Source organism: Onychostoma macrolepis, chromosome 10 (assembly GCF_012432095.1).
Source record: "Onychostoma macrolepis isolate SWU-2019 chromosome 10, ASM1243209v1, whole genome shotgun sequence".
In the NCBI taxonomy this organism is placed as follows: domain Eukaryota; kingdom Metazoa; phylum Chordata; class Actinopteri; order Cypriniformes; family Cyprinidae; genus Onychostoma; species Onychostoma macrolepis.
Window position 1 is genome coordinate 14,840,237 of NC_081164.1, and position 15,032 is coordinate 14,855,268.

The 15,032-nt window shown below is 38.2% G+C and overlaps 1 protein-coding gene across 5 annotated transcripts in view; it reads left to right on the forward strand.

Moving 5' to 3' along the window:
- pcdh1a (protocadherin 1a) overlaps nucleotides 1-15,032 on the forward strand; it is an 89,736-nt gene that overhangs the window by 19,033 nt on the left and 55,671 nt on the right. The window lies entirely within an intron of this gene.

Sequence of the window (15,032 nt, forward strand, 5' to 3'; positions counted from 1 at the left end):
CAGAGTCGATGCATGGATGGTGGTCGCGTTCATTAGCTCCTTCATCTCTGGCCCTGACAGACAGACATGTTTTGTGTAGGTTTTTCTTGCTTTCACTTTCTCAAGCCTCGAACCTTGATGATTACAACACAGACACAACAATTGCTGCACTGTCAGTACAGATTAGACAAACATCCAATCTCTTTAACTCATGTTTTTCTGTTTCCATAATATGAGAAGATAATTGATGATAATAACACATCATTATCAGCGTTATTTCTATAACTGTAATCAGAATGCAGAGCAGATGCCCTTATCTGCAGTCGCTGACATGGCTCTCAGTTGTCCATTATGCGCTTGGATACACAGAAGAATTCAGGTTAATTATCTAGCTGCTGGAAAACACTCTATTCGCTCCCAGTTGGGGTTTGAACCTGCAGCCAGCGGGTCACCTGCTTGACCGTGCACCATGAAAGAGAGGAAGAAAGGATTGCGTTATATTTAGAAATTGCTCTACATTGCGTTGCCAATATTATAGTTTGGACAGTGACATCATTAAAGCTCCATTGGATGTGAATTTGAAAGACACAGAGAGAGAGAGAGTTTACTGCAGTAGCTGTGCTCTGCCATTCATTACACACTGATGCTCTCTGAGTGGACACACAATACCAATAAACGAGTTTATCCAATTCTGCCGGCAGTGCATTCTGGACTGCTACCTCAGCTGCGGCCTTCCTCACATCCTACAGTCATATCAGTCCCAGCAGGGTAGAGAAAGATAGTGAGAAAACATAAGAGCGAGGAAGGGAGAGAGAGAGGGGAAAAAATATTGTTGTTACCACCCCTGCTTCATAAAAAAAATACCTAGGCTTGTATATTGCAAATGTTTTAAAATACACTAGTTGGTGGGTTGCCTCGACCAAAGAGGGCTATAACACCTATAACACCTGGTGAGAGCCATCCAATAGCATTCCTACTTATCTTAGTGGCACATGGCACAGGACCTCCTGGAAAAACACAGTTTGAAATCTTCCATCTATGCTTGTGGGCTCAGTCCCAAACCCTTCACTAGTGACTATCTTAAGCTGTGACGTGAAAAGCAGCAAACACTGGACAAAAAGAACATTGTTAAGCTTTCAAAAGGCTAGAAAAAAAACCAGTCTCAACTATACTAAAATGTTTTTTTTTTCTTCTGTTGGTGTAGTTAGGGCATCTACCAGCAGAGGGCTTACAGGGTCACTCTAACCAGCCAAATCTTGACCTTTTTTTTTATCAGAATGGCTAGTTCACTAATCAAACTTATGGAAGCTGACCAGACACATTTCTTAGGAACATTTACACTACAGTTCAAAAGTTGGGCTGGTAAAATATTTTATTTTATTGTGAAAGGAATTAATACTTTTTATTCAGCAAGGACACATTAAATTAAGTAAAATTGATATTTACAGTGTTACAAAATATTTCATTTTCAAATTTTCTAAGAATCTTGAAAAAATATATATATATAAATATATATATTTTTTACATTGATAAGAATAAGAGAACAAGAAAACATATTTGTTAAAGAGCAAATCAGCAGTGTTGGGCAAGCTACCTGGGAAATGTAGTGAGCTAAGCTAACAGTTACTCTTCATTAAATGAAGCTTCACTACACTAAAGCTACAGCCCTGGGAAATGTAGCAAGCTAAGCTACAGGAACATGGCAAAAGTAGTTTACTACATCTAAGCTATTTTTGATTTTTTTTTTAAATCATTTTTATATTGAACCAATATCATACCAAGTCAATGCTCTCTCAGTGATCAATAAAACTGTCAGTCAAGCAGATAGACAGGCATAATAGTTCAGTTTAGTTGTTTATTCAACAACTGTTAAACCAATTTGTCAACAAAAATCAGAATCATGTACAGGGCCGGATTGACCTCATATTGCGGCATAGGCAAAATAAATGTTTGCTGTCGGCTGGAAGTATTGTGGCTTTATTGTATACAGATACATTTATATAAAGGGTAACACTTAACAATAAGGTTCATTAGTTAACATTAGCTAACTAGTGTAGTTAACATGAACTAAGAATGAACAATACTTCTGCAGCATTTATTAATCTTAATGTTAATTTCAACATTTACTAATGTATTATTAAAATCAAAAGTTTGCACTGTGAACTAACGTGAACTACCAATGAACGACTGTATTTTCATAACAAAGATTAATAAATACTGTAATAAATGTATTGTTCATTGTTTGCTCATGTTAGTTAATATATTAAAGGGATACTCCACCCCAAAATGAAAATTTTGTCATTAATCACTTACCCCCATGTCGTTCCAAACCCATAAAAGCTTCATTCGTCCTCGGAACACAATTTAAGATATTTTGGATGAAAACCGGGAGGCTTGTGACTGTCCCATTGACTGCCAAAGAATTAACACTGTCGAGGCCCAGAAAATTATAAAAAACATTGTCAAAATAGTCCATCTGCCATCAGTGGTTCAATCTGAATTTTATGAAGAGACGAGAATACTTTTTGTACACAAAGAAAATAAAAATAAAGACATTTATTCAACAATTCGTCTCCTCTCTGTCTCAGCATAGCGCCATTTTGGAGAGCATCCGATGGACGCAAATTGCGTATGCTGTTCTCTGTCATCAGTAACGCATGGATACGTATTGTATGTTTATTTACACTTTGATTTGAACGGAAAAAGCGTATCCATGCGTTACTGATGACAGAGAATAGCGTACGCACTTTGCGTCCATCGGATGCTCTCCAAAATGGCGCTACGCTTACACAGAGAGACAGAGAGGAGACGAATAAAAATAAATCATAAAAATAGGTACCTCTGGTTACTTTTCCGCAGCACCGTTTTTACGTACCTTACTGCACGTTTCACGGCAGTTTCAAAGAGAAATGTCCACTGAGTGGCACTAAAACATGGGTTCAATATGTGAACCCTGGCACGTTTTTATTACATTGATATAGGTATGTATTGCTGTGTTTTTATTACTTTGCTTCAGGTACGTATTGTGGCAGTTCAGAATTCAAATATCCGGGGACTGTCTGTAAAAGTTAATGCTCTATCGTGTTGGAAATATGCCCTACACCAAACTCAATCCTAAACCTATCCGACAAATGCAAAACAGATATAAAAACATTTGTTGATGCAACCGTGCCACTTGAACTTCCTTTTACACAGATTTGAACTGTTTTGTCAAACCATAGTTGCACAGGATTCAAACCAGAGCTCCTCAGCTCTCAAGTATGTCTCCATACTCCGTGAGCTACCGAACAAACCTACCGTCTATGAAAACCCATAGATATGAAGCTGGATATGTAATGCTAACGTTCAAAAGTATCAATTTTCAAATCTCCCAGCATATTAAAATTGTTTTGAAGTCATAACATAATATTCTTCAAGTAATTGTGCAAAAATTATGCTTTATTATTCGAAACTCTGTAAATTTGTGTGAAAAGGAATAAAAGGCGTCGGAGTTTTACTGCCTCTGGTGTTCATTTCTTTTGGAAATTGACATTACATTACATTTTTGCCATGAGACCAGGTAGCAATTAACATTTACATTTCTTGCATTGCCTGGGAATTGAAAACTTTGGAATTGTTAGGGTCTTGCTTTACTGTTTGAGCTACAGGAAAGCCTAACAACATGTTAGAAATCTAGACAAACTAGTCAACCTCACTATCGTCATGGCCCATCCCTTGTCTTGTACTTCAGCTACAGCTTGGCAGGGTCAATTGTCCAGCTCAGTATGTGAGAGAACGTTCAAGACGTTTGTCTTTCATCTAAAACAAAGAAATGTTCTGTTTTATCGAGTGTAAATAAAGTATTCGGCCTGGATAAAGACAATCAAAAGGATCCTTGAGAAGCTCTGTAGAACAGGATTGAGGATATCCTATAAAGCTCCTCCTCAGGCTAAGAGAGTGCAAGTATATCAGTGTGTATGTGTGTGTGCATGCCAGTGGGGAGACTTTGAAGGGGGTTTTAGGGAAAGGATTCATGCTTGCTGTTATGAGGAAGAAGCGAACCAATCGGACAGTGACAAATGAACCATAACCTTTTCTCCTCCAAGTGAGCTCCCCCCTTACCCCCTCTTCTCCCTCTATTCCTCTTTTCCCTCTGTTTCCTGCTTATACTGTCTTTGTCTCCGCTTCTGAAATGTCTTTGTGTTCAGCATGTCTCTGAAGAAATGGCCCAAGGCAAGGTCTCAATGTGTGGCATGAGTAGCACCAGACGCTTAATTCAGAAATTGGTCTGAATCAGGGTGGTGCGTCATTCTGAATTGAAATAGTATGGTGCATACTTGAAATGCCACCTACAGAAATAGATATAATATAATAATATTATAAAACTTGTATAATTGTATTTGTATGTATATATTTCTTAACTTATTTAGTCTGCATTTATTCAGCATGTGTTTGGGAGGATAAAAAATAAAATTTTTAAATTAATTAAACAATTGATATATATATATATATATATATATATATATATATACTGTATGTATGTATATATATATATATATATATATATATATATATATGCTTAAATACTGTAAATGTGGAGCCAGTATACAGGAAACCTTCAGTTCAGCTTCCAACTCATAAATGGAAAGAGAGACATATTGTATTACATATTCTATTACCAGCAGTCCATATGGAATTTTAGGTTCAGGGTAATACAGTAGGCGAGGAGGCTCTTTTCTATCTATAATTACAATCCTTATAACAGACATTTCTGCTTGAGTTTTGAATTGAAATGCCAGGCAAGGCGACTATTAATTGCTTGGCTACATCTGCATTTGTTTTTTCACTCTCTTGCACTTTCTGTTTTTCCCTCCCTACTTTGCCTCTTTTTTCGGATGCCAAGCACTGCAGGCTGATAAGAAGAGAAGAGCAGGGCCACCCTGATGCTCACTGAGCCTGTCTATCTCCCCCTCTCCATGCTCACTGTGGTAATGCTAATGCGATGGGCCAGTCCGCTAAAGCCTCTACACTTCATAACCAGGAACACACGATGATGTGTCACACAGCTCAACCGCTTCGCTTAGCAGCACACCGGTATCTATCTGCTCCAAATAGCATAGGCTACTACAACAAAACCGCCTCAACAAGAGTGTGGTTGCTAAAGATAGCCTATGGTATCGATAAGATTGGGAAAAAAAATATTGGCTGTTTTCAACAGGACGATAGATAGAAGATAATTAACAGTACCATTATGCAGTATAGCATGAAATGAGAGAGTTTTGGAGATTGGATTTGGTCCCTTTGAGAGGGGTTTCAGAGAGCTTTTAAAATTATCTAGTGCTCACTGTGGCGTGCAATTATGTGTTGGATTGTTTGTAAGACTATCATGGTTCTTCAGCATTTATTACAGCATTTAAAGACCTCGGAGAGGCAGATGTTTTCATTACTTTGCTAATACTTGAACACTTCGAACAAAATTGGTCTGAATTGCTATACTTATGTAATCACGTTCTAAAACCAGATGACTCTCTTTGGTTGCTTGCGATGCCAATCACAAGAGAAAAGTCTATAATCAAACTCTTTCCCTTACCTTATTATTCAGCTGCTACCCCATTTTTATTTACAAAACACCAGTGTATATCAAAAACTCTTCTATTTTGTGGACAAGCAGCACACAAACATTTATGTCATGTGGAGTCTTGCTCCTGCTGCTGTGAAGCATGTTTATTTTTTCCCAAGTCTGTATTTTTTTAAAGGCTTACCAGGAGATGAGGAACTACTCACACCTTAACTGGGTGGCAAACTTCCCAAGGCGTAATTGTTAGGTATGGGAAAACGATGTCATACTCACACTCCAATTTCCATCTAAAAATATCAGACTAGAGAAAGCGGCATGGAGGCACGAGTCTCCAGAGCACCGATCCTGAAAATAGACTGTCTATTTCCATTTGTTTTATTTGTCAGTTTTGCATACTTTCGTTATCCTTGTTTGCAATCACTGAGTCTTTCAGCAGTCATTTAGCTTTCTTCACACTGAATACCTGTTTAGAAATTCATATTTTTCCCCCTCGTTTCCCTTTTGGATTAATGTCAGAGTAAACAAAAGACCAGAGATGTGAAGTCCGAGCAGCAGCTCTGTGGGTTTTTGTGCTCACAACAAAAAAGATTTGTGGAAACTGCAGGGTCTCACCCAGGGATGGATTGTCACTGATTAGTAGTCCGTATGAGGTGTCAACCGGGATTTGACAAGTATTATATGAAGCAGGCAATCCCCGCTGGAGATTTCTCCTGAGCTGAAACATATTGTCTGCTATTGTTCACCAAAGAGAGAGATGCGCCCTCCTGGACGACTCATGTCATTGTGTGATAAAGCTAATTATTAGCCTCAACTCATTGGTCGTGTTGGCCGTGGTTTCTAAAAACCTGTCTGTGCCAGTTTTTTGTGGCTTGTGGGAAGAGAAAAAAGTAGCATATCAGTGATATATTGACAGAACACTGCTCTGCCCCACTTTTCTGTGTTCAAGCTTTGTTATTCAAGTTGGCATCATTATGAAGGCACGGATCGGCTCCAATGTAGGGGAATCCTGTGCCCTCTATTTCAGCTTGGTGTACAAGGCTCTGGGGGCCACATCTGTATCACCCCTCGGCTTTATTTCTCCATCACAATCACAGCACAGCTGGGGTTCCACAAGGGTGTGTGCTGAGCCCGTCCTGTTTTCCGGCATCGCCCTGGCTACCCAGCTGGGGTCCAAATGAAGTATGAACTGCTTTTGTCCTGTATTCGCTTGTTGCGGTTGCAGCACAGCTGGGATTCAAACCAGCCTGCCCTGGCTGTGTTCTACATACCCCATCTCCATGGAAGCACAGCTGGGGAGGGATGCAGCCCCCTATACCATCTCTGCCAGAGCATCACAGCTTGAGCCTCCACAAGTCTTAGGGCAATCCGCCTGAATTGGCTGTGACTGAGAACCTCAAACACAGCATATGAAATGAGCTTCCCTTCTTAATCTTTAAAGCGTTTCTCGTGGAGGAAAAATCTTTATTTGCAACTGTTGTTTTTCTTACCGTCACCGAAATACTTTTTCAAAGTGATACTGTTATGTTTTGATACTCACAGGCAAGGTTGGAATTAGGACTGGGTAGTGCGGACTGCTTCAGAATATAATACACATTGCAATAAGTACGTCGCAATGCAATACATTGCAATGCATCACAATATTATAATTGGATTGCAGTTGAACTCAGTTTCAATCTTTCTCCTGCCAGCTTCAGAGTTTGCGCTTCTTTGAACTACCTGCTACTTCAATATTTAACTGTAAGATGGGGGAAAATCTCACCTTAAAACTAAATGTGCATTTACTTTTAAATTGTAACATATTTAGACAGAATTTTAGCATGTGCAATGTCATGTTGCACCAGTCAATGTGTTAAGGTAAATAAGTAGAAACATTTGCAAATTTAGTCATAGCACAAAATGAAAATGTATTCAAAGAGGACATCTTTGCAGTTGAATGCATATAAGAAAAAAGTTCGTGCAAAAAGTCATCTCGTGATTTTTTTATTTACGTTTTGACCTACAGACACCATTTGTTCTCTGTCCCCTGTAAGCAATCGTTGGACCAACCAACCCTCCTTAACCCACCAAATTCAATCTCCCAATGCAGTTTCAGTGGATGGTTAGTTGATGAACCCAAACATGTTCAGTAATGCACTATGTAAGAAATGCAGTCTGTGTTTCTGAAATATCTATGGATTTGAAATGTTTTCATTTCACTTTTCTCAAAGAAAAAATGTAAAAAGCTTCCTCTTGGCTCTTGTGTTTTTAAAATGTTTTAAAGTTCAACCTGAATTTATATAATAACTCTGGCAGTTTTCTGAGTTCTGTAATCATGAGGGGTTTTTTGTTTGTTTGTTTGTTTGTTTTTTAAGATTTTTTTTTTAAGTCTGTGTCTTAGCACCGGGAACATTTGTGTTATTAAAGGTTTAAAGGTGGCTTTTTGTTGATAGAGCAAATATATTTAATCAAAGTGCTGATTTGAAAGTGATCCCGTTCTCATTTTATATGGCCTGTGTTAGCTGTGTATAGTCATGCTGTGTGATGAAGTCTGTCTGAATTGAATGTAATTTAATGCGAGCTCTCTGTGCATTTATCCATAATAGGGCAGTATGCACTTACAAGCACTGCTGCAGGCTTATTTGGTTGCAGGCAGGCAGGCCATCCCTTGCCCCCCGCTGTCCATGGTCACTGACTCAGAAACAATTACTTATGGGGAACTTTGATGATTTTAAAGTAATTCAGTTTATTCTCCTTGATTTTACTGGTAATAATGCCTGCCTCACAGTCAAGCTTGAAAATACATTTAAGAAAAGTGAAAAGTGAATTTCACAGAATGCTACAGTGGTGGTTTAAAAACAATGTGAAATCAAACTGACCTTATTTACTTTCTTAACAAATGTTGTTGCATGACTCATCAAGTCGTGTTATTCTAAAGAAAAATGCTTGTTTTCATAATCATTTGCTTTCATAAAAATGTAATAACTCTGCTCATGTAGCTATGACTGGGCAGGTGGGAAAAATTACATGAACCAGTAATATCATTGCCTTGGGATCACGGTCCAATCAAATCCTGATGGATAAAAACAAATTCTGCCCTGCATTATTTCCTTTTCTATTGTGCTTCACTCAGAAATATGTCACATTATGAGTGGTAAATGTGGTGCAAATGCAATTTCATATGTTTAAAGTCAACAAAATCACTTTCTTAATTAAAATTTCTGGTTATACTGTGTATAATTCATCGCTATTGTTCCAAAGAAAAATATGAAACACTGAAATGACTTTCCTTTTCAACCCTGTGGGCTACTGGATAATTTAATCGCTAAATGGCGATTTAGACATTGTTTTAGCAAATTTTCATTAATATTTGGCACAATTCTGGCTTGTATTGCCCATTTTTCACAATCCAATCAAAAAAAGTCCTGCCCTACTTTACACTTTTAAAAATAAAGGTTTTTTAATGGCATTTATGGTGAACCTTTATCATCCATGGAAACTTTCCATTGCACAAAAGGTTCTTTATAGCGTAAAAAGATGTTGCTTGCTCTAAAATGCTCTAAAAGTTTATTTGAGGAAGAAAAATTATTCTTCTGTGGCATCATTATGAAAACTCCCTCTTGGAACCTCTGTTTCTAAGCGTGTATTTTACTCAAAAATGCTATACTACAGAAGTTAAATGCATCTTGAATGCCGCTTTATGTTGTCTTTTAAAGGAATACTGGGGTCCGGATACATGTGGTGGTTTCAAAGATCAGAGATTAACTACAGGGTGCCTTAAAAGGAGTAATAGATGAAGATGGAGTGAGACAGTCTAAGAAAGAAACAAGCAAACTAAAAAGAGAGGTTAGAGTAGCCTTGGATTGAGATCGTAGAGAGGGAGTACTCATGCAAGAGATGGGGTCACATCCCAAACGCGAAATGGGGGTCAACTAGCGGAGGGGGGTGGAGGGTAGAATAAAGGGGGGATAAGTCATGCCGAGTGAAGATACGAGGGAGCCTCATGGGCCGGAGACAGCCGAGGTTGCTAGGAGACAGCGGGATGAGAAGAGATGTGCCGAGCGCATACAGAGAGATAGTGTGCCAGTTTGAAGACGGCAAGCTTTGTGCCAGTGATTGCAGAAAGCTGCCGTTGTGAAGGCAACAGACCAAATGAGCACAAGATACACCAAAGCGAGATTCTAAACCGGGATCTGTAGGCACGGGCATCTGGATAAACCTTCCCTCCGACTACAGGCGCGCTGGTCTCGACACAGCACGGTGTCAAAAGGGGAAAATCATTACACGCAGCAGCCCAGCCCTGTGTATGCATAATTTAGATGGAAGATGTATCAGTAATTGGCAGGGTTTAAACATCGTGAGCTGAGGTAATTGAACAGTCTCCCTACTAATGGAAGCATGTCAGACATGAGCTTCCACCCAGTCGACAGTGAGTGACAGGCACGCTGCAGAGCCAAGAGAGAGAAGGAGAGAGGCATACAGACTTGGAGGAAGGAAGTGAGTCAGAGAAAGTGAAAGACAAGTCACTCTTCTCTTTGAGAGGATGTTGAGATGAAGATGTCATGATGAGGAAAGAGAGTGTTTGGCTAGCTCGCAGCCACAAGGCTGCCTGGACAGATTTTGCCTCCTTAACGCGAGCTTTGGTCTGGGTTGTCATTTTGCTAAGCAGGCCGATGGAGAAATAAGAAACACCTTAGAGTCCCTTCGGCCTCCCCGGCGGCAGCCACGTTGAAAACCGTCCCATTTACCATATGACAAAGAAGTCCATCTGTGTAGTAAGCACCAGAGAGCCCTGGATTACGAAAAAAAAAAAAAAAGGATCCAAAACGGCTGTCACAAGCAGGAATTGTCAGTGACAAGGAGAGGAGTGAGCAATATAAAACTACTATTACACTGCAAAACACTCTGAAGCATACTGCTGTATCTGTTTCTGTATGACTTCTGTGCATGGGTCATCCCTGGGATTCAGAAACAGTTCAGTTTGGAAAATCCTTACCTTTTTTTTCCAACTACACATGATTCATTTTCTAAATACCCCACATCATTAGGCAGTAATAGGCACATATCAAACCTCCAAAAAATAATTTTTCCCCACCTCAGCCATTATTTTCACATGTTTATAGGACTGAAGCTACAAAGACACAATTTGTGTCTATGGTCTGTTTTTGTTTCAGAATAATATATATATATATATATATATATATATATATATATATATATATATATATATATATATATATATATATATAGTGGTGTGAAAAAGTGTTGGCCCCCTTCCTGATTTTTTTATTTTTTTGCATGTTTGTCACACTTTAATGTTTCAGATCATCAAACAAATTTAAATATTAATCAAAGATAACACAAGTAAACACAACAAGTTTTTAAATGAATTTTTTTATTATGAAGGGAAAACAAAATCCAAACCCACATGGCCCTGTGTGAAAAAGTGCTTGCCCCCTCCTATTAAATCATGAATTAAATTAAATTAATTATTAAATTTCACTAGCCAAACCCAGGCCTGATTACTGCCAGACCTGTTGAATCAAGAAATCACTTAAATAGAACCTGTCTGACAAAGTGAAGCATGTTTAAAGAGCAACACATCATTCCGCAATCTTAAGAAATTCATTAACAGATGAGAAACAAAATAATTTACATGTATCAGTCTAGAAAGGGTTATAAAGCCATTTCTAAGGCTTTGGGACTCCAGCAAACCATGGTCAGAGCCTTTATCCACAAATGGCCTAACAAAATTACTCCAAGAGCACAAAGACGACTAATCCAGGAGGTCATAAAAGAACCCAGAACAACATCTAAAGAACTGCTGGCCTCACTTCCCTCAATTAAGGTCAGTGTTCATGATTCAACAATAAGAATGGGCAAAAACTGCATCCATGGGAGAGTTCCAAGGCAAAAGCCATTGCTGACCAAAAATAACACAAAGGCTCGTCTCACATTTGCCAAAAAATATCTTGATTATCCCCAAGACTTTTGGGCAAATATTCTGTGGACTGATGCGACAAAAGTTGAACTTTTTGGAAGGTGTGTGTCCCATTACATCTGGCGTAAAACCAACACAGCATTTCATAAAAAGAACATCATACCAACAGTCAAACATGGTAGTGTGATGGTCTGAGGCTGCTTTGCAACTTTAGAACCTGGATGACATGCCATAATTGATGGAACCATGAATTCTGCACTCTATCAGAAAATCCTGAAGGAGAATGCCGGCCGTCAGTTTGTGACCTCAAGCTCAAGCACACTTGGGTTATGCAGCAGGACAATGATTCCAAACACAGCAGCAAGTCCACCTCTGAATGTCTCAAGAAAAACTAAATTAAGGTTTTGGAGTGGCCAAATCAAAGTCTGGACTTAAATCCAATTGAAATGCTGTGGCATGACCTTAAACAGTCCATTCATGCTCGAAAACCCTCCAATGTGGCTGAATTAAAACAATTCTGCAAAGAAGAGTGGGACAAAATTCCTCCACAGCGATGTGAAAGACTCATTGCCAGTTATCGCAAACGCTTGATTGCAGTTGTTGCTGCAAAGGGTGGCACAACCAGTTATTAGGTTTAGGGGGCAAGCACTTTTTCACACAGGGCCATGTGGGTTTGGATTTTGTTTTCCCTTCATAATAAAAAACTTCATTTAAAAACTGCATGTTGTGTTATCTTTGATTAATATTTAAATTTGTTTGATGATCTGAAACATTAAAGTGTGACAAACATGCACAAAAATAAAAACTCAGGAAGCGGGCCAACACTTTTTCACACCACTATATATATATATATATATATATATATATATATATATTTTATTTTTTTTTTTTAATTTAGAAGTTTAAAACCACAATTTTAGTGTTTTAGTCCTTAACATTTCAGATGGTAATAAGCAAGAAATGCTATCATTCTTAATTGTCTTCCCTATGTTTCCAAATATATTTTTGCGACAAGGTGTGACCGGGTTGAAGACTGTAACACATTTGAAGGGATACATTGCCTTCAATTTTTATTTTTTGGTTTTCTTTCTCTCTTGTATTGTCCTTCTTTTTTGGTCAACATATCAACATGGCCAACATTGTCTTTCTGCTGCAAATGTGGGTTCAATTTCTGATGTATGATACTTGTCAAAGTTTAAGTGGACATAGTACATTTAAAAATTATGTTTATAGCAAAATATGAGTTGTCATGATTTTGGTAAGTATATATTTACTGAAGCCATGACTGTATTATATTTTTAATTAAAATTATTAATAAATTAAGTAAATAACCCATAACAATGAAAAATACATATATTTGTGACGGGGTTGTGTTTTTTTTTACTCGAAATGGCCACTGCTCCTCATGTAGTGTAACAGAGTAGACAATATATGGAAGTTATAAAATAAATACATTTTATAAACCTATGGATTAAAATAAAATGTTGAAAAATAATCATTTTCCATTATAATATTATGTGACAGGGTTGAGTACCCTCCCTGACTATAATATACCTCAAAAATATGAATAAAAAGTATGATACTAACTATTTTCTGCACCATTATTAAAAAAACCTGAATAATGTCATTTCTGGTAAATGGTGTCACATACAGTGGGTACGGAAAGTATTCAGACCCCCTTAAATGTTTCACTCTTTGTTATATTGCAGCCATTTGCTAAAATCATTTAAGTTCATTTTTTTCCCTCATTAATGTACACACAGCACCCATATTGACAGAAAAACACAGAATTGTTGACATTTTTGCAGATTTATTAAAAAGAAAAAGTGAAATATCACATGGTCCTAAGTATTCAGACCCTTTGCTGTGACACTCATATATTTAACTCAGGTGCTGTCCATTTCTTCTGATTATCCTTGAGATGGTTCTACACCTTCATTTGAGTCCAGCTGTGTTTGATTATACTGATTGGACTTGATTAGGAAAGCCACACACCTGTCTATATAAGACCTTACAGCTCACAGTGCATGTCAGAGCAAATGAGAATCATGAGGTCAAAGGAACTGCCTGAAGAGCTCAGAGACAGAATTGTGGCAAGGCACAGATCTGACCAAGGTTACAAAAAAAATTCTGCTGCACTTAAGGTTCCTAAGAGCACAGTGGCCTCCATAATCCTTAAATGGAAGACGTTTGGGACGACCAGAACCCTTCCTAGAGCTGGCCGTCCGGCCAAACTGAGCTATCGTGGGAGAAGAGCCTTGGTGAGAGAAGTAAAGAAGAACCCAAAGATCACTGTGGCTGAGCTCCAGAGATGTAGTCGGGAGATGGGAGAAAGTTCACTGCAGCCCTCCACCAGTCGGGGCTTTATGGCAGAGTGGCCCGACGGAAGCCTCTCCTCAGTGCAAGACACATGAAAGCCCGCATGGAGGACTCGAAGATGGTGAGAAATAAGATTCTCCAACAACCTTCCAACAAGACAGTGACCCTAAGCACACAGTTAAAATAACAAAGGAGTGGCTTCACAACAACTCAGTGACTGTTCTTGAATGGCCCAGCCAGAGCCCTGACTTAAACCCAATTGAGCATCTCTGGAGAGACCTAAAAATGGCTGTCCACCAACGTTTACAATCCAACCTGACAGAACTGGAGAGGATCTGCAAGGAGGAGTGGCAGAGGATCCCCAAATCCAGGTGTGAAAAACATGTTGCATCTTTCCCAAAAAGACTCATGGCTGTATTAGATCAAAAGGGTGCTTCTACTAAATACTGAGCAAAGGGTCTGAATACTTAGGACCATGTGATATTTCAGTTTTTCTTTTTTAATAAATCTGCAAAAATGTCAACAATTCTGTGTTTTTCTGTCAATATGGGGTGCTGTGTGTACATTAATGAGGGAAAAAAATGAACTTAAATGATTTTAGCAAATGGCTGCAATATAACAAAGGGTGAAAAATTTAAGGGGGTCTGAATACTTTCCGTACCACTGTATGTGTGGAGACTAAATTATTATGGGCACAGAATGGTTATTGTGATGGGGTTGAGTTCAGACTGAGGGACATAAATTTAAATAAAATATCTTGTGTTTTTTTTTTAGTAAAATATTTTTACACAAGAAAGGAACTCAAATAAATGCTTACATTATTGTCAAAACAACATGCTTGGTTTAAGATAGATGTAAGACATTATTTTATAGGGATGGGACGATACACCTGCCTCCCGATTCGATGCTATTGCGATACTTGGGTGCCGATACGATATGTATTGCGATTTCTTTTAAGAATTTCGATTCTACAAGTATTGCGATAAAAAAACACATCTTAGCAGTAACTATTGCGATCCGATATTACAATTTATTGTGATTTTTTGTTTGCTTGTTAAAGATTAGACAATGGAAAATAGTTAACTATACTCTTGAAAGAGACTGTATATGATTAGTCATATTAACAAAAACAATGCATCACATCTTTCTAAACTTTTATTTCAGGAGCATACACATACACAGTGTATATTTAAAGCAACTTGAACCATGAAACTTTAAAGTACCAAAACCTTGAACTTGCACATGATTATAATAGTCAAA